The following is a 25,301-nucleotide window of genomic DNA, read 5'->3' as shown; positions in this document are numbered from 1 at the left end:
AGTATTGGTACATTGACCAGCCAACATCGTGAACTAGCAGAAATGCTTAAAAAGAGATGTTTCAACATTGCCTGCATCCAGGAGACCAAGTGGAAAGGTTCAAAGGCAAAAGAAATTGGAGATGGCTACGAGCTCATCTATCATGGCACCAGTACACAAAACGGCGTAGCAATAGTTGTCGACCAGGACTTCTGTAACAATGTCACCAGTGTCAACAGGGTGTTAGAAAGGCTTATGTCTATCAAGATTGATTCAACAGCTATCACTGCCAAAATTGTATCTTGCTATCCACCTCAAACTGCACTGAGAATGAGAAGGACAAGTTTTGGAACAGTCTGGACGCCCTCCTTTGAGCAATTCCCCAGGATGAGTCCATTATTGTTGGAGGAGACATGTTGGGGCTCACAAAGGAGGATATATGCGATGCCATGGAGGACATGGGTTTGGTGTGTGGAACGATGATGGATGTTGGATACTTGATTTTGCAGCTCATGATCTCATTGTGACCAATACATACTTTAAAAAGAGGCCAACACATCTGGATACTTATACAGGTGGAGGTCATGCTACTCACATCGATTATTGGCCAGTTTGTCAACAAGACATGAAGCTGGTAACGGATACCAAAGTAATTCTGTATGACTGCATCTCCTCTCAACACTGACTGCTTGTCCTCGATATTTGTAAGTATGTTATACAACCCAAACCTAAACCTCAAACTAGGCCTGGGCGAATTAAGTGGTGGCGAACGAACACCCAGAAAAACACGTTGATGGCAGCCTTGGTAAACTTCTCCGTGAAGACCGATCAGTCGGTTGAAGATATGTCGAAAGATGCTGTGGATCAAATACATCAAGCAGCGACAAAAAGGCTGGGAAAAACCATTGATAAACAATCCTGGTGGCGGACAGATGAAGTCAAGCAAGCAAGCAATCAAGGAGAAAAAGATGGCCTACAAGACTTGGTGGAACTCATGACTTGCCACCGATCTCCAGAAATATTGCAACCTGAAATCAGCAGCAAAAAGAGCAGCAGCTGCAACAAAAGACCAGTATTACCAGACACTGTATGACCAGCTTGACACACCATCAGGAGAAAACGACATCTACCATTTTGCTAATTCACATCAGTGTTCAACTCAGGACATTGGACATACCTTGCACATCAAGGGAGCCGATGCCAAACTGTCCAGTGTTGGATAGAGCACTTTCATAACATCAGCAACAAAGAGTTTACACATCCACCAATTAGTCCTGATCCTACCTTAGGACCCGTCCCCTAAATTACACCAATTACACCTGAGGAAGTAATGCTTGCCATTGGCAAGATGAAAAATGGAAAAGCAGTTGGCCCAGGTGACCTACCAGCGGAAATCTGGAAAATGCTCGGAAAGCTTGCTTCAGAATTCCTTGCCTCAATCTTCAACCGAATCATCGCCCAAAAACAACTTCCACAAACATGGACAACTAGCATAACATTTCCAATCTGGAAGGGAAAAGGAGACGTGAATAATTGCTTGACTTATTGTCCTATTCGACTCCTCTGTCATACTTTAAAGATCTTTGAATGGGTACTTGATAGCAGACTCAGAAGTACTGTCTCTGCAACACCAAACCAGCGTGGATTTGTTAAGGGATGCAGCAACATTGGTACTATCCATGCCACACACCTTTTGATATATAAACACAGAGAGAGACGGAAGAGTATACACATGGCATTTCTAAACCTAGAAAAGGCTTTTGATCGTATCCCACATGATCTTATTTGGTGAGCTCTTCACTGCCATGGCATCCCTGAAGAGTATGTAAGCTGAGTGCAACTCTTGTACCATAATTCCACTAGTGTTGTTTGGAGTCCTGCTGGAATTTCTCCGCCCTTCAATGTCACTGTGGGTGTTCATCAGGGTTCTGTCCAATCACCACTGCTATTCGTCCTTTGCGTGGATACGGCAACAGCTGACATACAGACTTCACATCCCTGGACCCTTCTTTATGCAGACGATGTGGTACTTGCCGACCAAGACCTCCCTGAAGTCCAGCACCACGTTCAAACGTGGAAGGACAGACTGGCTGAAAATGGACTGCGCCTCAATGTTTAGAAGACAGAGTACCTAGAAGGTGGCTCTGAAACCAGAGGCACTGTAAGTATCAGCAAAGAAGACCTGCAGAAGACCATGCATCTTAAGTACCCAGGGTCTGTCGTCAACCCAGACTGCGACACAATTCTTGATACTCGGATGAGGGTGAATGCAGCTTGGCTCAAGTGGAGACAGGTCACTGGAGTCCTCTCCAATAAAATGATGCCTCAGTATCTAAAGGCAAAAGTATATAAGACCACGGTGCACCCATCAGCAACGTACGGGACTGAGTGCCGCTCTATGATTAAACAACAGGAGCAAATGTTACACACCATGGAGATGAAGATGCATCGATGGTCCGTGGGGCTGACACGATGTGACCACGTAAAAAAACAGATGTCCAGCAAACTGTTGGTGATTGGCACGACACCGAACAAGTGAGGGAAGCCCGTCTCCGCTGGTACGGCCACCTCATGAGAAAGCAAGACAACTCAGTTGCAAAAACAGTGCTGCACACTAACCCAGGAGGAACAAGACCACCAGGAAGACTGGCAAAGAGATGGACTGACATCTTCAGGGGAGACATGCACGTTGTTGGCTTAAGACCAGAAAATTTCAATGACAGGGAGAAATGGAGGAGATGCAGCAAAACAGCAGACCCCACAAGTCGGGATTAATGCTAGAAAAGAGAGGGAGATTATCAGATTTCCAGAACCTGTGATCATGCTGTATCCCTCACTTACAGAGGGTACCACATCTACACATTGCTTAAATCAAATCCCCTCACCTCCAATAACAAAATATGCATCCACTGACCTCAATGGTTTCATATCACATGCCAGAAGCCATATAATCTACATCATGGTGGGTTCCATTGCCTCAGGCCCACTAACTCTCTACTGGCAATCGACACATGCACCCCTGTGTGTAACAGAAACTTGTATTCTTTACCTCTTACAACACCCATTACTGCATACTCAGCCTCTGCCTATATGTCCATTGTATCTAATTTTAACAGGAATACCTTCAACTAGACTTTGGACTCCCCCTTGCATTTAATAGCTGCTTACCTGCTCTTTGTCTGTCCGTATGTCCACATACAAAACCTTGATGCTGATACCTTCAATTTCACTTTGGCTGGCAACACTGCCTCTGTAAACGCCCCATTCATCCACACCTATCACACTTAATGTTTTCAGAATATGCCCCACATCTATCCCATATCCTTGTTGATATGTCAGTTTCTTCACATTCCATCACTAACATACTAACAAAATGTAGATCCTTTAAAACAAACGTGTTTTTTGCTATGGCAGAACCTTCTCAATAAATTTCAATCCACACTGAGTTCTACTGGGGTGGTCACGCGCACATCCCGCAATACTGATGCAGAATCTCCACACTGCTCCAGCAACCATGTTACATGAGCTGGCCATGTGGCTTCTGTGACAGCGGCCTGTATACTCACCAACGCAGTATCTGCTTTGGCCCCGGGCAGCACCTCAGCTGCATGGGGGATACCCACTGTGAGAAGGCACCCATCCTGTGACAGCAGAACTCTGCTGGAATTAACAGGGAGTGACCCACTGTCCCTAGGGGAGGAGATGGCCATACTGCTAAAGTAGACCTGGGATGGCCTGCTGCACCATGTCAGTGTGTCCAAGAGGAACTTAGTCTGTAGAGCTATTGCCTCTAACCAGTGACTGTTATTAGCACTTCTGCAATCCATCAATATGGCTCACACTAATATACCAGTGTATGGTCAGTATGCCTACAGTGGTGAGATCTATACACGAAATATCAGTCACCAACTTTCTCCTCTGAATGCAAAAATATTTTGTTCATACAAACCTACATGTTATTGTTGTGGTTTTCAGTCCTGAGACTGGTTTGATACAGCTCTCCATGCTACTCTATCTTGCACAAGCTTCTTCATCTCCCAGTACTTACTGCTACCTATATCCTTCTGAATCTGCTTAGTGTATTCATCTCTTGGTCTCCCTCTACAATTTTTACCCACCACACTGCCCTCCAATGCTAAATTTGTGATCCCTTGATGCCTCAGAACACGTCCTACCACTCCGTCACTTCTTCTTGTCAAGTTGTGCCACAAACTCCTCTTCTCCCCAATTCTATTCAGTACCTCCTCATTAGTTATGTGATCTACCCATCTAATCTTCAGCATTCTTCTGTAGCACCACATTTCGAAAGCTTCTATTCTCTTCTTGTCCAAACTATTTATCGTCCATGTTTCACTTCCGTACATAGCTACACTCCATACAAATACTTTCAGAAACGACTTCCTGACACTTAAATCTATACTCGATGTTAACAAATTTCTCTTCTTCAGAAACACTTTCCTTGCCATTGCCAGTCTACATTTTATATCCTTTCTACTTCGACCATCATCAGTTATTTTGCTCCCCAAATAGCAAAACTCCTTTACTACTTTAAGTGTTTCATTTCCTAATCTAATTCCCTCAGAATCACTCGACTTAATTCGACTGCATTCCATTATCCTCGTTTTGCTTTTGTTGATGTTCATCTTATATCCTCCTTTCAAGACACTGTCCATTCCATTCAACTGCTCTTCCAAGTCCTTTGCTGTCTCTGACAGTATTACAATGTCATCGGCGAACCTCAAAGTTTTTATTTCATCTCCATGGATTTTAATACCTACTCCGAATTTTTCTTTTGTTTCCTTTACTGCTTGCTCAATATACAGGTTGAATAACATCGGGGAGAGGCTACAACCCTGTCTCACTCCCTTCCCAACCACTGCTTCCCTTTCATGCCCCTCGACTCTTATAACTGCCATCTGGTTTCTGTACAAATTGTAAATAGCCTTTCGCATCCTGTATTTTACCCCTGCCACCTTTAGAATTTGAAAGAGAGTATTCCAGTCAACATTGTCAAAAGCTTTCTCTAAATCTACAAATGCTAGAAACATAGGTTTGTCTTTCCTTAATCTTTCTTCTAAGATAAGTCGTAGGGCCAGTATTGTCTCACGTGTTCCAATATTTCTACGGAATCCAAACTGACCTTCCCCGAGGTCGGCTTCTACTAGTTTTTCCATTTGTCTGTAAAGAATTTGCGTTAGTATTTTGCAGCCGTGACTTATTAAGCTGATAGTTCGGTAATTTTCACATCTGTCAACACCTGGTTTCTTTGGGATTGGAATTATTACATTCTTCTTGAAGTCTGAGGGTATTTCACCTGTCTCATACATCTTGCTGACCAGACGGTAGAGTTTTGTCAGGACTGGCTCTCCCAAGGCTGTCAGTAGTTCTAATGGAATGTTGTCTACTCCCGGGGCCTTGTTTCGACTCAGGTCTTTCAGTGCTCTGTCAAACTCTTCACGCAGTATTGTGTCTCCCATTTCATCTTCATCTACATCCTCTTCCATTTCCATAATATTGTCCTCAAGTACATCGCCCTTGTATAGACCCTCTATATATTTCTTCCATGTTTCTGCTTTCCCTTCTTTGCTTAGAACTGGGTTTCCATCTGAGCTCTTGATATTCATACAAGTGGTTCTCTTATCTCCAAAGGTCTCTTTAATTTTCCTGTTGGCAGCATCTATCTTACCCCTCATGAGATACGCCTCTACATCCTTACATTTGTCCTCTAGCCATCCCTGCTTAGCCACTTTGCACTTCCTGTCGATCTCATTTTTGAGACGTTTGTATTCCTTTTTGCCTGCTTCACTTGCTGCATATTTATATTTTCTCCTTTCATCAATTAAATTCAGTATCTCTTCTGTTACACAAGGATTTCTACTAGCCCTCGTCTTTTTACCTACTTGATCCTCTGCTGCCTTCACTATTTCATTCCTCAAAACTACCCATTCTTCTCCTACTGTATTTCTTTCCCCCATTCCTGTCAATTGTTCCCTTATGCTCTCCCTGAACTTCTGTACAACCTCTGGTTCTTTCAGTTTATCCAGGTCCCATCTCCTTAAATTCCCACCTTTTTGCAGTTTCTTCAGTTTTAATCTACAGTTTATAACCAATAGATTGTGGTCAGAGTCTACATCTGCCCCTGGAAATGTCTTCCAATTTAAAACCTGATTCCTAAATCTCTGTCTTACCATTATATAATCTATACCTACATAGGGACAAATTATCACAGTAATAAAATAAGAGAAATTAGAACTCACGTGGAGAGATTTAAATGTTCATTTCTTCCCCTGCACTTTTTGAGAGTGGAGGGTAGAGAAATAGTCTGAAAGTGTTTCAATAAACCCTCTGCCAGGGACTTAAGTGTAAATTGCAGAGTATTCATGTAGATGTATATACACATGTAGTTTTGTCTTTAATCAACCTCACTGTTTTCTTAGTGTGTTTCCAAAATGCACGTGTGACTGTGTGTCATGATCTGAGAACTGTTTAACATTGGAAAGGCATGTGTCTCTTCATCTTCAGCTTGTTGAATGAATGCATTATCAGTAAGGGCATTACTATCAAGAGCAACTTGCGCAGGAATATTTAGGACCAATACCAAATTATAAATGGTTAAAAGCAGCTCTAGATCACTTTTCATGTCAGATTCCTTCAAGAAATTTACATTAAAATCACCAAAAACTAATAATGCCCTGTTTTTGTCTGACTGAGAGCTGGTCATGGCAACAAAGAACCTCCACAAAATCTACATTTTCGTTCTCATGAACTGCTCCTATTTTGTCCAGGTCATCCCTAATACTCTAATTTCCACTTTTGGTCAGTCTGTTTCCAGCTCCACCAACAATCAGTGTAGATAGTTTTCTTTATTAAACATTGTGCATTTCTCATTGACTAATCATCTGTATTTTTGACAAACAATACAGGCATTTTTGACTTAGAAATACTGTAAGCTACACCAGTGCAGTGGAACCTCGATTAACAAGCACCTAACATAACGTGCAATTCGCATAACAAGCAAAACAAATCATAAAAAATGACTCACTTAACGGGGCGATGTTTCCCATAACAAGTGACTATGATTTAGGGTGACGTCACCAGCCATTCGCATGTGGCAGGTGAAACAGTCAATAATATGAACACCTTTCACTGGTGGCAGTCACATATGAACAATGTCTCTAGTATGTACTGCTGTCTGGGTTTAGTGCTCTTTCTGCTAGCATCTTAGTGCAGCTTGTGATCACACATTTTTTCTAAACATGTGTTCACACAGTGTTTTTTGTGTGCAAATTTTAATAACTTTCATAGAAAAGTCCCCTAAAATAAAGCCACTAGGAGATGATCATAAGAGAAAGAAAATGAACTTACAAATGAATGTGGTGTGAGCATTGCTGATTTAATATGCACATAAAAATGATCTACATCAAATATTTGCACCATCCTTAAGAACAAGGGCAAGATTAAGGAAATAGATGCTTCAAATGGAGTGACAAGAATAACTAAACAATGGTTTTGTATTCTGGACAATGTCAAAAGCTTGCTCCTTATATGGATAAACGAAAAGCAATTGCAAGGCAACAATACTAATGAGAACATCATCTGAGAAGAAGAGAATGATTTTCACTGACCTCATCAAGAAGACATCAGAATCATCAGTGGCTCAAGCGGTAGGTGGTTCGAGAAGTTTAAGAGAAGTACCAGCATCTACAGCACTGTGAGGCACAGCAAAGTAGCCAGTTCCGACATAAAGGCAGCAGAGAACCACCTCCTTGAAGAATTTCAATTGATCAGCATCCAATTTGTGTCTCTCAACACCATTCCATTACTGCAGCCTATGGACCAGCAGATTATTTCTGACTTTCAGAAGCTCTAAACTAAAGCACTCTTCATGCATTGCTTTGAGTTGACTGAAGCTACCAATCTCACTCTCGGAGAGTTTTGGGAATATCACTTCAACATCACTGCCTGCGTCAAGACAATCGAAAAGGTATGGGAAGAGGTTACCAAGAGGACTCTCACTTCTGCTTGGAAGAAGGTTTGGCTGGAGTGTGTTGCCACATGTGACTCTGAGGCATTTGAGTCAGTACCTGTGGAGCCTGTAGTCAACAAGATTGTGTCTTTGGCAAAGAACATGAGACTAGAAGTGTATAACAATGATATCAACAAGCTTGTCGAAGATCACAGCCAAGAAAAGACCACTAAAGAGCTTAGTGAGTTGCAGTGGGTTTCACAGCAGGAAGTTGTGAAGAGGAGTTCTTCAGAGGTGGAGGGGGTGGGGTGGGGAAGGAGGAGGAGGAGGAGGAGGAGGAGGAGGAGGAGGAGGAGGTGGTGACAGCAAAGCAGCAATCGTCTAGTTCAGTAAGAGAAATTCTGAAAGCATGGAAATCGGGTGCATTGTACATTGGCAGTCATCCACTGCAATAAAGCAGTGGCTATGCACACTACAAGTTTATTTGAGAATAACGCTGTGCCACATTTTCACCAAGTGTTGAAGCATCAGCAGAAACAAATGACTACAGATAGCTTCCTAGTAAAAAAGTATTAGTTATGTATCGTGAATAATCAAGTACATACTACTTACTGTATATATAATTTTCTTTGAATAAAGGGCATGAGTAAGATAAAACTTTTAGTACTTTTTCTGCTGGGAATGCATTGTTGTATTTTACATTAATTTATATGGGATAAATTGTTTCACTTAATGGCTGTTTCACACTATGAGTAAGATTTTGGAATGAATTATGCTCGCTATGCACGATTCCACTGTATTGTTGATAGCCTTACGTATTTTTGACAGACAATTTAGATGCGGAAATAACATCATGACACTGACATTGTGTGTGTTTGGGGGGGGAGGGGGGGGGGAGGTCGTCATTCAGATACTTTTGAAGAGTGTGCTAATTTATGCACAGAGACAGAAGGCTTGTAAAGTACAACTGGGCTAGTTCCATCGTCCTGCAAGTTTAATTCCCCACCACTGCCAACTTGTATTGTAACATCACTCATGTGCTTCCTGCATGAAGGTAACCACAAATGTATTGTCATAACTCCACATAAAGTACACCAAATAGTAGGCAGCTATGCCACCGAATTCTTGTACACTTGTAGATAACCATCAGTTCTCTGGAATATAATGTTTGTTGTGTCACATATAAAATTTATTTCTTGTGACTTACCATGTCTCAAAACTAACTGACTCGTTCATATTCAAATTAATAATTTTAGAGTCTTGCTCTAGATAAATTTCTGCATACACCGTATGGTTTACCTAAAATCTTCTCGACAACTAGGTCATTAGAAAACTAGTAGAATATTGTATTTGTAGGCATGTAGGTAGGAAATCAGAAGCATTTTTTTCAATGGAACCACTCTGGCACTTTCCGGCAATATGGGGAAATAACTCAATGTGTAAAGAAAAAAGACCAAATGCAAATATAAAGAGAAAGACTGGGAGGAGAGGTTCAAATACCAGAGTCCATAAATTATTCCAATAAGTGAAGAGTCAGCTGTTGTCTCTATAAGAGACTGACTGGAATGCATGAGAGTATATGTGAGCATCAACATGTCATCTTCATGGAACAGGCACATAACACATTTTGCCTGGAAGTGGTGCAAATACTGGAAACTAGCATTACTAAAAACACTATAAGGTTAGTGAAATTGATTACATATGGTGGAGAGGCAACATGCATTGCCCATGGCAAATACTTCAATTTAGTTCGCTGAAACTCAGGAAAACAATGCAGAAGAGCCGAGTGACTGGTTGGTGATAACTCACATCCACATCAGTAGTAATCAGCTGATGCAATGTGTACATCAAGTCAGGGGAACGACAGGTGGAATGACACTGCGGTGTCTTGCAGTGTTTAGTACTGTTAGTAGCTGCTGCAGACTGTCAGTCAACATGACAATAAATATAAATTCACAAGTAAAAATCAACAAAGTAACTTAGAATATGCAGTTTACTGTGCTTAATTTTAATGTGCTAAGTACATACTTCTTTCTAAAGTTATAAAATCTGTCCAGTTTGCTGCGCGGTCTGAGGTGTCTTGTCACAGTCTGCACGGCTCCCCCTGTCAGAGGTTCAAGTCCTCCCTCGGGCATGGGTGTGTGTGTTGTCCTTAGCGTAAGTTAGTTTAAGTTAGATTAAGTAGTGCATAAGCTCATTCGATGAAAGATCCATGGCTAAGGACTGGAAAGTTTCACAAGTCACACCAATACAAAAAAATGGAAAAAGAAGAAATCCACTGAGTTATAGACCCATATCATTGAGGTTAATTTGTAACAGGACTTTGGACCACATGCTGTGTTCCAACATTAAGAAATACCTTGAAAAAAAACACACACACACACACACACACACACACACACACACACACACACACACACAAAAATAGTAGCGGCAGTCAAATGAAAACAAGAGCAGATGGAAAAAGGTAAGTAAAGTGTACGTTATTTCAAAAGTAATTGCCATAAGTGTTAATACATTTATCCCACTGTGAGACATGTGAGTGGCCCAAAAGGTTTCCAATATCATTTCAACTACACTGCTATTGGAAGCCCTTACACATCGTCCATACTGTCTCCATCTCTCCCCATGTGAGTTCCATATTTTAGGAGCCCTGAAGAAAGACATTTGTGACCGTTGATTTGCTTCATACAAAGCAGGTGCACAGCTGTGTACAATCATGGTTATGTAGACAACAGCAAACGTTTTTCCATAAAGGCATTGGCTGTCTTGTTTCACAGGTGGGTAAATGTACTAACTTTTGTGGTGATTTTTTAAAATAATAAACAATTTACTTCCTTTTTTCCATCTGTATCATTTTCATTTGACTGCCCTTTATTAGCATCATTGCAAAAGAAATGAACTGGAGGCTGTAAAATGAAAACCGCTTAAAGGATCATCATCTGGCAATGCCACTACTTGCAGATGATGTTGTGGTCCATATAATACCATTGAGGTCTCAAACTCACTGTTGGAGAGACATGTGCATGTATAACTACAGAGTGAGCATGTGCACACTTTGGTCGTCCACTGCACTCAGTAGTGCTGAAAACATATACATGGAAGTTTAAAAAGAAGAGCAAAGGGATGCAGTGGGTTTCTTTACAGTGAAAGTAGTGTGAGGAATGGAAATTCATTGAAGAATCGCACATGTGTATAAAGTGCACTGCAAGCTTGTTGCAAGGATCAAGGCTGGCACAAGCAATTCGAGGAATAACAGATGAGTCTGGCTGATTATGGACAATATGGAATGTCACACCAATTTGAGGATACCATTGTCCAGCAGGTGGATGCCCTCATCATTGATGAACAGCAAGTTACGGTGGCAGCCATTACCCCAGAAATCCAACTAAGCATCAGAATTGCAAGGTACATTTAGTGCTCTCTGTACAATAGTGCCATTCTTCGATTAATTTTCATTTCCTGAACTCCTTCCACTATCAGGAATCACACTAAACCTCTTCACTTTTCTTTGGAAACTTCCCTTTCTCTGTTTGCAGCACCAGTGAGTGCAATGGACAATTGAAGCGTGCACAAGCTCATGCCGTTGTCACATGGGTATGTGCCCAAGTCCCTGTAGCAGCAATATTGAGACCTCAGCGCTATTATAGTGACACTGCCTTTCGCTGTAGCCAGTGGCAATACATTCATTTCAGCAGTTTTCATTTTACAGCCTTTGGTTCATCCCTTTTTGAATGACCCTAATACATGAAATCTTACAGATACTGTACCGTTTTTGCAACCAAAATGAAAGAGTATCTGTGAAGAGGCCACACTAACCCTTACTTCTTGAAGAGGGTCAGCAGCCTTTTTAGTAGTTGCAGGGCTGCAGTCTACATGATTGACTGATCTGGCCTTGCAACCTTAGCCAACATGGCCTCATTGTGTGGGTATTGCAAATGGCTGAAAGTATGGGGAAACTACAGCAGTTACTTTTTTTTGTGAGGGAAAGCTGATCAACTGTGTGGTTAAATGATTATGGTACATTCTCAGGTATAATATTCCAAAGATAAAATAGTACCCCATTCAGATGTCTGGATAGGAACTACTCTACTTCTACACAAATACTCTGTAATTTACAATTAAGTGTCTGGCAGATGGTTCACTGATCCACATTCAAGCTACTTCACTACCATTCTGCTCTCGAACAGTGTGAAGAAAAAATGAACACTTAAATATTTCCACACGAGATCTGATTTCTCTTATTTTATTATGACAATCATTTCTCCCTAGTTGATTGGTCACAAACAAAATATTTTTGCATTTGGAGGAAAAAGTTACTGACTGAAATTTCGTGAAAATATCTCACTGTTTTAACCCTGCGGTGTCTTGCAATGTTTATTACTGTTAGTAGCTGCTGCAGACTGTCAGTCAACATGACAATAAATATAGATTCATAAGCAAAAATCAACAAAGTAACTAAGAATATGCGGTTTACTGTGTTTAATTTTAATGTGCTAAGTACATACTTCTTTCTAAAGTTATAAATTCTGTCCAGTTTGCTGCGCAGTCTGAGGTGTCTTGTCACGGTCTGCGCGGCTCCCCCCGTCAGAGGTTCAAGTCCTCCCTCGGGCATGGGTGTGTGTGTTGTCCTTAGTGTAAGTTAGTTTAAGTTAGATAAAGTAGTGCATAAGCTTAGGGACTAATGACCTCAGCAGTTTGGTCCCATACGATCTTACCACAAGTTTCCAATTGTCCAGTTCCACTGAAACTGTAAGTTTCTCAGTTACACCAAAATTGTAAATTTCCAAATATTTTACAATATTTATTTGTGGATATGGTCATGAAAAAAGACATATAATAATATCATAAACAGGATGAGAGGCACACACTGGTTACAACATTTCTTCAGTTTGTGCAATTCATTCATAGTCTTCTGTTTTTAAACCTTCTGAACAAATAACATTTGCATGTTCCAAATACAGATATTTTCTACACTTGCAGCAGCTATACCTGGTAGGTCTGTTCTTCCTCCCGTAACAGTATGCACAACATCCTCTCTGTTTGTTAGGATGTCCAGTGGGCCTTGCTTTTGTTCCAATTTGGAAAATTTCACAAATCCTTGAAGGAATATTTGACAGTACATGACTCTTGGCAGCTGGGACTCGCACATGTTCTGTAATGAGATAATAAGACAACTGGTGCAGAAAATCTCTTTGTGGAGTGTAGCTGTCTGGGTTGTTAGCAGCATGAATCACTAAGGAATTGGTGCTTCCGACATAGAGTAATGAATAAAAAATGACTGTATGCCATCAGCGAGTTTGTCTTGTCCAGCTGTAGACAGCACACAACTTGTCACACATGTCTACACTTCCTTTTGTATTGTTATACATGACTATTACTTCCCCTTTGCCTGTCTCTTCATCAACACTACCATCATGGTGCTGACTGGATACCAGTACAACATTATTGCCTTTCTTAGTAATGTATGAAAGATTTTCTGAAGACAAACATATCTGAAACCACTCGACACTTCCTTGGCTTCGTGAATTCAAGTGGCAATTCCTTTTTGTTTTTTCATATGGTTCCTAATGAAGTTAGCCAAAAATCATTTCTCAGTGTTTGAACCCACTGAAGACTGGTAAACCAGTTATCTAATGTCAGATTCCTGTCAGTTCCTTTGATAGAGTTACATAGTCACTAAACTACGGCAGCGGAAGTATTACTTACATAATATGGCCCCTCTGGTTGTGTTCCAACATACACTTCCTTATCAGTAGTATATACATCCTGGCATCACAAAGAGCAAATATTTGTATTCCATATTTGTTCAGCTTGCTGGTTATATAGTCTAATCCGACAATTGCCTCAAAATGCCTGTAACATCTCATTGATTGTGAGATATTCAAAGGGACCGTGTGCTATTTCCAGTTCTGGACAAAAAAGTTTCTTATTGGAACTAGCTTGTCATATATCAGTCTCCTTGTTAACTTGTCATCAAATTGCAAATATCTGGGAAGGAAGCGAAATCTGGACATTGACATGGTGAGCCTGAAAATGTCTACATCTGTGCCATCAGTCTTCTATAGATTACCTACATTTAGATGGTTAGCCTTCATCACTCAGCCAAATACAGCAAACCTATTAAAGGTTGAATTTCACTTGCACTCGTGGCATTGCAGTCCCTGTCTGGAAACAGGTTCACATTTTCTACTGTTGTGCTGATAATACAACCAGTAAAAGAGTGATTCCAAATTTCAGTTGGTGTTTCCAAATGTTTTAGAGTAGACGTTACACCAGGAAGATATATTGTTATATTTTCGGACCTGGTTCTAAAAATTTTTGGAGATACATGTTTATTCTATTTTGTAACCTGACCTTTCCCAACACAAACTGGGCCATTTGTGATATTGTGAATAGTGTCTTCACCATGAGACACCTCTGTATTAGAATTTTCAGGTTGCTCTTCTACCTCATCTACACTTTCTTCAGATTTGTCATCAAAGTCACCTTCAAGATCACTCTCTGCCAAAACCTCAGCAACCAGTTTTCTAATTCTTTCTGACTATCTTCAGATAGTCAAAAGGCAATTCAGACAAGAAGGAGATAGAAGGTTTTGATATGTGGCGCTACAGAATAATGCTAAATCTTAGATGGGTACATCGGATAACACATAAGGAGTTACTATATCAATTTGGGGGGGGGGGGGGGGGACAACAAAAAGAAATTAAAGCATAATTTAACTAAAGGTTGGTAGAACACATCCTGAGGCATGAAGGAATTATCAGTTTGGTAATGATGGAAGTAAGTGAGTGTATATGCCCAGAGAGAAACCAAAGATTGAATACAGTAAGCAAGTTGAAACGGATGTAAATAGCAGGAGGTATGCAAAAAGGAAGAGACTTGCACAGGATAGACTAGTAAGAAGACGCAACCGGTTTAAGGCTCAAGAGGCATAAGCTGCTGCTTTGGGCATCAAGCTAAGCTATGGACCAGAGACACCACAGATGTAAGGTTTTCATTTACGACATAAAATAATTAGTAGCAGCCACCTGGGGTGTCAAGCTGCAAGGGGTAATTTGTACATTTGTATCACAATTAGTAGTAAAAACTGAGACATGAAAGTTTAAGTGGGAAAGTGGAAGGGATGGAGGGGGAGGAAGCGAAGTACCAATGGTAAGTCACTTGTGTGGAAAAATGTTCTTGGACCGGCTCTGCATGGAGAGCTACATCAAACCAATCTTTGGACTGAAGACTGCAACCCCAACAACAGATGAAAAGTATTGCGCATAAAAAAATTGAGAGTTAAACAAAATCTATGTCTTAGTTTTTATGTATGATGCACAATACATAATATCTTATTTGTTCCTCATAAGTTATTAGTAGTGCACAAATTATTGAGTGGAAATGAAAGGAAAGGGACTATAAATAAGTGTTGAGAACATATTTCTAATCAAGAATTATTTTCAAAGAATAGAAAATCCAGGATGGAATGTAACAATATTGTGAAAAGGAAAGTTGCTACTCACCATATAGCAGAGAGGCTGAGTCGCAGATAGGCACAACAAAAAGACTCTCAGAATTAAAGCTTTTGGCCATTAAGGCCTTCGTCAACAATAGACGACAGACACACATTGCGTGCGCGAGTTGCGTTTGCGTGTGTGTCGTCTATTGCCGAAAGGTCTATTGACAACGAGAAGGTGCCTAGTGACCTCATCCAGGGAGGAGCTGGAGGTAATCGTCTAACAAATCAATCTTGGAAAACTGGTGGCCACCTGATAATTCTGCAAACATTTCATCAGGGCGGGGCAAAGGGTATGTTAAGTATCACAGACAGTGTATTAATTGTCACACTGAAGTTGCTGCAGAGATGAAGTTTACTTATCAGCTTCTTAATGATGACTAGTGGTGTAGCCCGTTCACTAGAAGAAATAATCTGAATGACATTGAGTTATGTCAAATGGTCTAATTTGGCCTTAACAGAGTTGCACAACATGACAGGCACCTGTCATGGAAAAAACCACACGAGGGCAGGTGGACTCTTTCATGGTAATGCAGGCCTAAAAACTGGTAGCACAAACTAGCCCAGGGGAAAACAGAGATTAAATCTCAGATCAGAGAGACTCCAGTTACTGATACGGAACTTGATCTGACACTAAATTTACCTCATCAATAATGGAGAAACTGAAAGCGTTAAACACCCGAAATGTTTGCAGTAAGGGAATGATCCACAATAAGGAAGATGAGAGGGTAAACAACAGATTTGTAAGCTACAGAAGCAGAGATATGACCTAGGTCCAGAATCTGCTGCTTATTGTAGCTAAAAAGCTTCCATGAAACCTGTGTTAGGGGTGCGGAGCCCAAGTCCACATATGTTTGTGCATTATTAAAGTCACTGCAGCTCCTGTGTCCACTTGCATTTTATTAAATACACACAAGTCATTAAACAATTTTTTCAGGGAAACGATGATTGTAGAGATACATTTTATGTCCACTGGTACTACTGTGTCTGCCACTTTTGAAGAGGAGTTACACACTGATGCAATGTGACCTTTCTTTTGATGCTCATTACAAACTGCACAATGCTTAGGGCACGCAGCACACTCGGGTTGGATGAAGCAGTATGAGCAAGACAGAAGGGGTGCACACAGACGTTGCTGTGACACAGCCTGTTCCTGCTGTGGCCTTTACCTACGATGCCCCATGTGACACTGGGTGTCCCCATCATCCTAAACACTTGCAGCATGCCTAACAAGGGTCGATTGACCAACTTCCAATACTTCCTCCCATGCAACAAACTGTGCTATATTGAGCACACCCATAAGCATTGAATTCTCACAATGAAGTGCTTTTTCACAGACTCCTCTATCCGGGGCCAGACAAATAACATCGTACACCATGTGATCAGTGTAGGATTAGTGGTGGGTACTAGTGACAAATTTACAATGCCAGATCAACACATGTAATTCTGCAGCCCAGGCTTTGTAAGACTGCTTTGGGAACTTCTGACAATGGTAAAGTTCTACACACATTGCAATGACATTCATTCTGTCACAGTAACTTGTTAAGCTCGCACGTTTCATCAAATAAGCTGGCCAGTTCTTGCAAAGGAGCAAGTTAGCACAACTGATACATGCACGACGAAAGCCAGGAAAGAAAGAAAGCCCTCCACAGGCTGATTCATCATATACCGGAAAAGGCAATAGTTGTACTGCATAACCTGTCACGAACACTCGGATGCCACTTCATTGAAAGCAGTGGCGAGAGCGCCTGTTGCTGTTCTGTGAAAACGTGCTGCTGGGTAATGAGACATTGGACTACATCTTCCATCAAGATGTTTTTCAGGTGACTGACACCGACATGCGGAGAAAACATAGCCCTCACTCTTTTTAAGGCACAGGTTGTGCATAGCACTGAACATATTGACTGGACAACAGTAACACAGTGTAAATAATAGCCCGAGCACTTGTTTGTGACCGGTTAAATCATGCTGTTTGTTTGGCAGCTCACCAGAGCATGGCAGGGGGCCCAACCATGTGGCATCTATAAGCAGGCCTGTGAATTGTATGGACTCATGCATCATGAATGAAGGTACATCACTTCTAGTCCAGTTTTAAACCACCTTCTAGTTATACACACATCTGGACAGGACTTTGTTTCTACTAGATCTTTTATCTTCAAAATACTGAAAGAAATAAAAATTATCTACATACAAAGCAGCGACTGCAATATTTTTACCTGCTCTTTCAATAAACACACAGTCTTCATGAGTATTTGCACTATAATCAATGTCTAAAAGCACAATTTTTGCCTTTCCAGTCCACTGTTTAGTGGACTGTTTCAAACCGTAAATCGCCTTTGATAGTTTATAGACTTTACCTTCATTTCCTTTTGATACAAGTCCACAGGTCGAAAAGCAGTCTTAATACTGAAATAACAAATCTGAAGATCATACTGTTTGGTGAGTCCACTGTTCAGGAAACACTTTATTTTCTCTTTCATGGCCTTTATCCAGTCTCATTTGTCACTCCTTGATGTAGCATCCTCCAAGTTCACAGGATCTTCTTTCAAACGAGGAACATTACTTACCATACAATTGACATATGTTTTTATGAATATAGGCCAGATTTTTTTCCATAAATTTTTGGCTTGAAAATTCATGGTTTGCCCTATAAGCAAGATTCTTCCCTCATATCATAAATTGTCAATGTCAAAATGACTTGTACATATATCTTGTGGGATGAAATTAATACCACTATGGCAGTTACTTTTATAAACCATCAGAGACTTAAGAAGAAAAATGGCAGAAAACTTAGACCTTGTTTGCAAATAAAGTAGCTGTTCTGGAGAGAAGAAACCATTGCACCACTGCTTTTAAGCACCACACATACATATCTGCACACTACATTCTCCTACATTATTTACTGTGGTGCTGTTTGGCACATCGAAATAGCGTAGTCTTAGGTCTGCATTCCCTGTTTAGGTATGTAAATAAAATTTTTTTTATTGAAGCTGGATTATATAATGCTGGAAAGATATCAAACTATTCTCATATTCTTAAGGCAGTTTTTGTGCAATTGTAGTTCCACGATGAACAGATGGATTATTTCGTTGCATAAATAACCTAAGCTATTTTTTACCTACTATTTTGCAGACTTCAGTCTGAATCAATTCAGTTGTAGTGGCATATCCACATTTCCTGTTTATCAAGCAAATATTTTCCTGCATCTGGATATTTGCACTTTGCCTTTGAAAAGAAGACCAAATTTCTTAACTATTTAAGAGCTTCTCTTCACATGCACACTACCGATGCACTTTTTTTTCATATTCATGAAATCTGAGTCCTGCTTCCCACTTTCTGTGTTCCTTTGCATAAAGCACAGTTGATAATTTGCTCAATTGTTATATACCATTGCCATCATAATTTAGTAGTGTGGCCTACATTTGAAATTTACTTTTTACTATAATCTCGTGTCAAAAGTTTAGATGTGGCCTTTATTCACACACAGTCTGTATTCGTGCCAATACAGTAATCCAGGTACTACTTGGGTTTAGATACATAGGCTGACCTTTTGACTGATTGGTCCTCATTTGGAGCATCAGAGTCCATCAGCTGAATCTCAGTCTCTACTACGTCTACCACTGACTGAGCACCTGGGATGTAATCTGTCTTGGTCAGTGTTGGCAGTGTAACTCCCAGCACTGCTGACTCCCTCTGCCTCACCCCATTCAGCATACTGTTCATTTGCCCAGAACATCATTTACAGCTGATGTCCTGGTACTGCCAGTCATGCACTCATTCTCAAGAAAAACAATGCCCCTGCTTTTCACAATTTTCTTGGGGCTCTCTGCATCAGTTAGTTTGTAACCTTTAGTCATTTCACTGCAGGCTACAAAAACAAGTTCCTTAGCTCCAGCATCCCAATTTCTTCTATTTTGATCTAGTATATGGAGAAGGGCTTAGCAACCAAATGCTTTCAAATGGTTCAAAGAAGAATCTTTTCCCTTTCGTAACTCCAGTGGTGCTCTGTGAGGAACACATTTTTATGTCCACAGCTGTATTACATGGCTCTGCCCAATATTGCTTAGGGAGACTAGATTCAAATAACATGAACCATGCCATCTCACAAACTGATATGCTACTCCTTTCCACTACATCATTCAGTTCTGGACTATGAGGGCACACTGATCTGAGGCTCTGTTCAGTTCTCTCTCAGAAATAAATCAGACTCAAGAGTTCACAAATTACGAGTAACTGCCATTGTCTGACCTAACAACTTTGATTTTTGCACCAATCCTATTTTAGACATCTTACGAAGCACACGATTTACACTTGTCAGCAGGTTCAGTCACAGCACACCGACTCCATGCATTCTTTCTGTAAACATAACTGAAGTCCAATGTATATTACTAAATTTTCTAACATGTAGAGCATGAACATCTTACAACATAGGTTCAATATTTTTTAGTTTATAAATGACATTTAACTCTGATCCAGCACAAAGCAGCTCACTCTTGTTCAACATCTTTGTCAGGAACAATATTTGTGCCTTTCTTAAACAAATTAATGGCTACGCCAGAGACAAGAAAAACATTTGTGACTGAAGAGATATCTAGTAAATTGATAATAAAATCTCTTTTCCCTTCACTTACTAATTCAACATTATCAGCGCATTTCACAGTTTTTGTCTGCAATTTTCTGGTACAAATTCTTGAAGTCATTTCTTTTGGAAGACAGGTGTGATGATGCTCCAGAATCGATGATCCATTCTTTATGGTTGGAATCTCACTTACCAAGTGCACAAAACAATGACTCTCTCTCTCTCTCTCTCTCTCTCTCTCTCTGTGTGTGTGTGTGTGTGTGTGTGTGTGTGTGTGTGTGTGTGTTTTATTGACAAAGGCCTTACTGGCCGAAAACTTACTTTATTTGTGATAGTTTTTTGTTATTGTGCCTATCTGCGACTCAGCATCTCCGCTATATGGTGAGTGACAACTTTCATAATATTGTCACGTAGAAGACGGTGTAATTAGACGAATGATGAACACCAACTTCACTTAATGAAGGTTTATTCAGCACTTGCACATACAAGAGCATAGAGCAAACTGCCTCCGACCAGAACACATACAGTATATATACAGCTACATAACATTCCAGTACAATGATTCTTGCCATTTGTGGATACTTCTAGAATGTACTCAAATCGAATATAGAAATTAAAATTATACAGTCCGGGTGAGTTTTGAACTCGCGACCTTCGATGCAATGGTTTAGTATCATATTCACTACACCACGGTGTTACTCAGCTTCTTCTGTGAGATTGCTCCCTCCTTAACAGAATAGTGTCTCGGTGTTACGTCCTCCTAGTCTGAGAATGAGTCATCGGTCCTCCATACTCTGACTCCTGATGTTCGCCCTGGCGGTGATGATCTTAGAACTTCCCTTGCCGCTACGTTCTTCATTACCTTTCCGCTTGTTGCCTGTCGCTGGAGCTTCCAATTTACCCTGGGTTGCAGGAACCTTATAGGGCTTCATTCGAAGGACGTTGACCATATCTCTGATCTTTTGTCGTCTTGTGTCAGGGTTGAAATCTTCAACTTCATAAGTAACATAAGACAACTGTCTTTCAACCTTATAAGATCCAAAGTAGTGCCCGAGGAACTTCTCAGAGAGATCAACCTTCTGAACAGGAGTGAAGATCCAGATGAGGTCACCAGGCTCGTAGACAACAGGGCGGTGGCTCGCATCATACCTTCGGCAATCATTTTCTTGAGCCTGCTGCATGCGGAGTCGAGCTAACTGCCAAGTTTCCTCAGCTCTGGTTAACACCTGGCCGATGTAGTCGTCATCCACGTCATCAGGATGGAACAGAAACACAGCGTCCATCGTTGTCGTCACCTCATGCCCATGCAAAAGGAAAAATGGCGTAAACCCTGTGGTGTCTTGTTTGGCAATGTTGTAGGCAAATGTCACGAAAGGTAGCACTAAAATGTAGACTTTCACGGCCGGAAATATCATGTCCATTATAATTATCCGGGCTGTTATGCCGTGGTCGGTTGATGAATTCTGTGTCAATTCCCAACGTTTCGCTGAAAGTCTACATTTTAGTATCAGACGCCTCTACGGGGAGGATATGTCAAGAGAAGTGCGACGCCTGGAAGGACTCCAGAAGAAGAGTGTGCAGCTTTTGTGTTCCCTCACATTCCTGTCTCGTTGCAGAGCCGTCAGTATTATACCGAAGTTTCTGAAGATAAAGCGACTGTTCTATTTGGGAAAGGCACAACGCATTTTCAAACGGACTGAGGAGGCCTTACTATGAGAGTGCATTCAGCAGACCCGACGGGACTTGGCAAGCACAAACTGTAAGTTAATGTCTCTCCATATTATGATCAGTAATAAACTGTGCAGCGGTGACTGGGATAAAATTGATAGACTACTGCATGATACCATGGGGAATCGTACGTTGACAGTGTCTAGTAGACAGAAGAAGAAGTTTGATAATTTGCTACCTAATCAGACTGTTCGGCATTTAGATGTTTCCTGGAACGTGATCAATTTGTCCAAACGTTCATTATCTGACAATGAGACATCTGTGCTTCCCGAGGGAGGAAATTTTGCTGTTAGTCCGCGTTTTGTGCCCACAGAAGAAATTATAGCCAGTGTAGAAGCAGGAATTCGCAGTGTGGATTCTGTAACAGCTGAAGAAATCCGTATAGAAACAGTGAGAATATTAGCCAATGCAAAATCGCCGAAAAGTAATATAACTGTGGGTGAGTGAAGAGCTTTAAAACTCCTGAATGACGACGATAGTATTTTGGTTCTCCCAGCTGACAAAGGAAGCGCAACGGTGGTTATGGATGTGGCTGACTATCAGAGTAAAATTACTGATCTACTGGATCCGCAAGCATATAGGAAGCTGAATAAGGACCCCACTAACAACGTTCTCAGAACTGTGTCGCGGTTAATAAAAAAGTCCTCCATTGAAGAGAGTGTACAGAAAGGTCTCAGCAATTCGGTTGCGCTACCACTGAGGCTTTATGGATTGCCCAAAATTCATAAAGAAAATGTGCCGTTAAGACCGATACCACCTATTCGTTAGCCAAGTTTTTGACTACGCTGTTAAAACCACATGTGGGCCGTTCGGACTCTTATATAAAGAATTCGACACATTTCATCAGCAGATTGAATGGCATAGTGGTCCAGCCGGAGGACATGTTGGTCAGCTTCGATGTGGTATCACTGTTTACCATGGTTCCACTTAATGATGTATTGGAACAGCTGGATCGAATTTTTCCTGCCGACATTTCAGAACTGTTTAAGTGTTGTTTGACGACCACATATTTCAAGTGGAATGAACAGTTTTATGAGCAAATGGATGGCGTGGCTATGGGAAGCCCCCTAAGTCCCGTAATTGCAAACTTCTTTATAAAGAAATTCGAAGAACAGGCCTTAGGTACTGCCAGCAAAAAACCAAATGTATGGTTCCGATACGTGGATGACACGTTTGTGCTGTGGAGACATGGTAGGGAGGAACTAAGCTGGTTCCATGAACATCTGAACAGCATAAACACGAGAATTCAGTTTACAATGGAGGAGGAGGTAGACGACAAATTACATTTCCTCGATGTGCTTGTTTTTAGAAACGAAAATGGTAGTTTGGGCCACTCAGTATACCGCAAACCCACGCACACGTACCGTTATTTGCACCGGTATTCGAACCACCACCCACAACAGAAGCGGGGTGTTATCAAGACGTTAGCGGACAGAGCTAGAAATATTTGTGAACCTGAGTTGCTCAACGCTGAAATGGAACATCTCCACAAGGCACTAATGAAGAACAGATATTCGTCCGCCGAAATAAAACGTGCGTTGAGGCAGCCACGCAGAAATCATACTGACGTACAGGCTACTGCAAAATCTAAGGTTTTCCTGCCGTTTGTTAAAAATGTAATGGAAAGAATAGGGAGGATCTTGACGAAGCGGAATATTACCGTTATTTACAAGCCCACCAGGAAGATACAGGAATACCTTAAGCCTGCCAAGGACGCTCGCAAACCATTGGAAAAAGCTGGAGTGTATAGGATCCCATGCAGCTGTGGTGATGTTTATGTGGGTACCACTAAAAGAACTGTTCCTAAACGTTTGGAAGAGCACAAGGGAAATTGTAGAAGAGGAGAAATGGAACGATCAGCTGTTGCGGAGCATGCTTTCCAGCCAGGGAACCACAATATTCGTTTCGAGAAGACGCAAGTACTAGCGGCCACAAGCAGATATTACGAAAGGCTCCACAGGGAGGCAATCAAAATCGCTAAACATCCAAATAATTTCAACCGAAAGGAGGAGGGCGTGAAATTAGACGGTATATGGATGCCGGTGCTAAAGAAGATGTGTACCACCCGTCCACTACTGGGTGATGGCAACGGCGATCGATGGCGACGGACAGCGCCCAATTGCACTGACGTTTTCAAAACACGTGACGTCACGCCGCGGCGTGGGAGCACGCGGACATGGAATTTAGCGGCAGTCAGTAGCGAGCCAGTGGGTGTGTTGGACCTTCCATCGAGCTACGGACCCCCTGGAAGATGTCTCTTGCAGTCGAAGACGAAACATTGGGAATCGATACAGGATTCATCAACCGACCACGGCATAACAGCCCGGATAATTATAATGGACATGAAAGGTAGCACCTCATCCCAGTTGCTCTGCTCAACATTGACAGCATGTTGGCCAAGGTCTTATTAAGGCATTCAGTAAGCCCGTTAGTTTGTGGATGGTAGGCAGTTGTCATCTGATGAGTAATGTTGCGCCGAAGGTTTATCTCTGTCACAAGATTCGATTGAAAAACTCAATCCATAATTAATGACCTTGGGGCACCATGTTTTAATACAATGTCTTCCATGATGAATTTGGCAATCTCGAATGCTTCAGCTATTTTCACAGCTTTTGGGGCACATCAGATAATCAGAGCAAAAAATAATCTATCTATTGCCACAAGCAGACGTTGGAAATCAACCGACGAGGTCAATCGCAACACGCTGGAAAGGCGTTTTGGCTGGTGGAATTGGTATGAGCCAGCCAGATGGTTTCTGAGGAACTGCCTTTCTCCTCTGGGACTCTCGACAGTGCGACACATAGTGACGGACACTCCTAAATAAACCTGACCAGAAAAATCTCTTGCGGATCCTATTGTATGTCTTAATAAATCCTAAATGTCCGGCCTCAGGTGTGTCATGGAACTTCTGTAGAACCTCTAAGCACATGTGTTTAGGAATCACTGATAGCCACCTCATTCCAAACGGATCAAAGTTTTTCTTGCAAAGTAATCCATTAACTACCTTAAATTGTCCTTTCACATCCTCTGACCGATTTAAGGCAAGCATAATTTGAGATATCTTGGCATCCTTCTTCTGCTCATCAGAGAAATCCTGGAGTACAGCGAGAGACACACTAGCTTCATCAAAGTCTTGCACAGGGTTTCTTGAGAGACAGTCTGCATCTTGGTGTTTTCTTCCACTTTTGTATAGTACGGTAATGTCATACTCTTGAAGACGTAGCGCCCACCTGGCGAGTCGTCGTGTTGGATCCTTAAGACCTGTCAACCAACAAAGTGAATGATGGTCTGTAACAACTCTGAATGGCCTTCCACTACTGTCGAAATTTGCACATGGCCCAGATCACAGCAAGATATTTTCTTTCTGTAGATGAGTAGTTTCTCTTGGCTTTTGTAAGTGTTCTAGAAGCTCTTTTCCATCCGAAATCTGCACCAGGACAGCACCGATTCCATACCCACTGGCATCTGTGTGTAGTTCTGTAGGTGCTCTCTCACCATACAGACCAAGTACAGGGTCAGTCATCAGAACTTTTTGCAGCACATCGAAA

The sequence above is a fragment of the Schistocerca piceifrons genome, chromosome 5 (genome assembly GCF_021461385.2).
Source record: "Schistocerca piceifrons isolate TAMUIC-IGC-003096 chromosome 5, iqSchPice1.1, whole genome shotgun sequence".
Taxonomy (NCBI): Eukaryota; Metazoa; Arthropoda; class Insecta; order Orthoptera; family Acrididae; genus Schistocerca; species Schistocerca piceifrons.
This window is presented reverse-complemented; position numbering follows the sequence as displayed.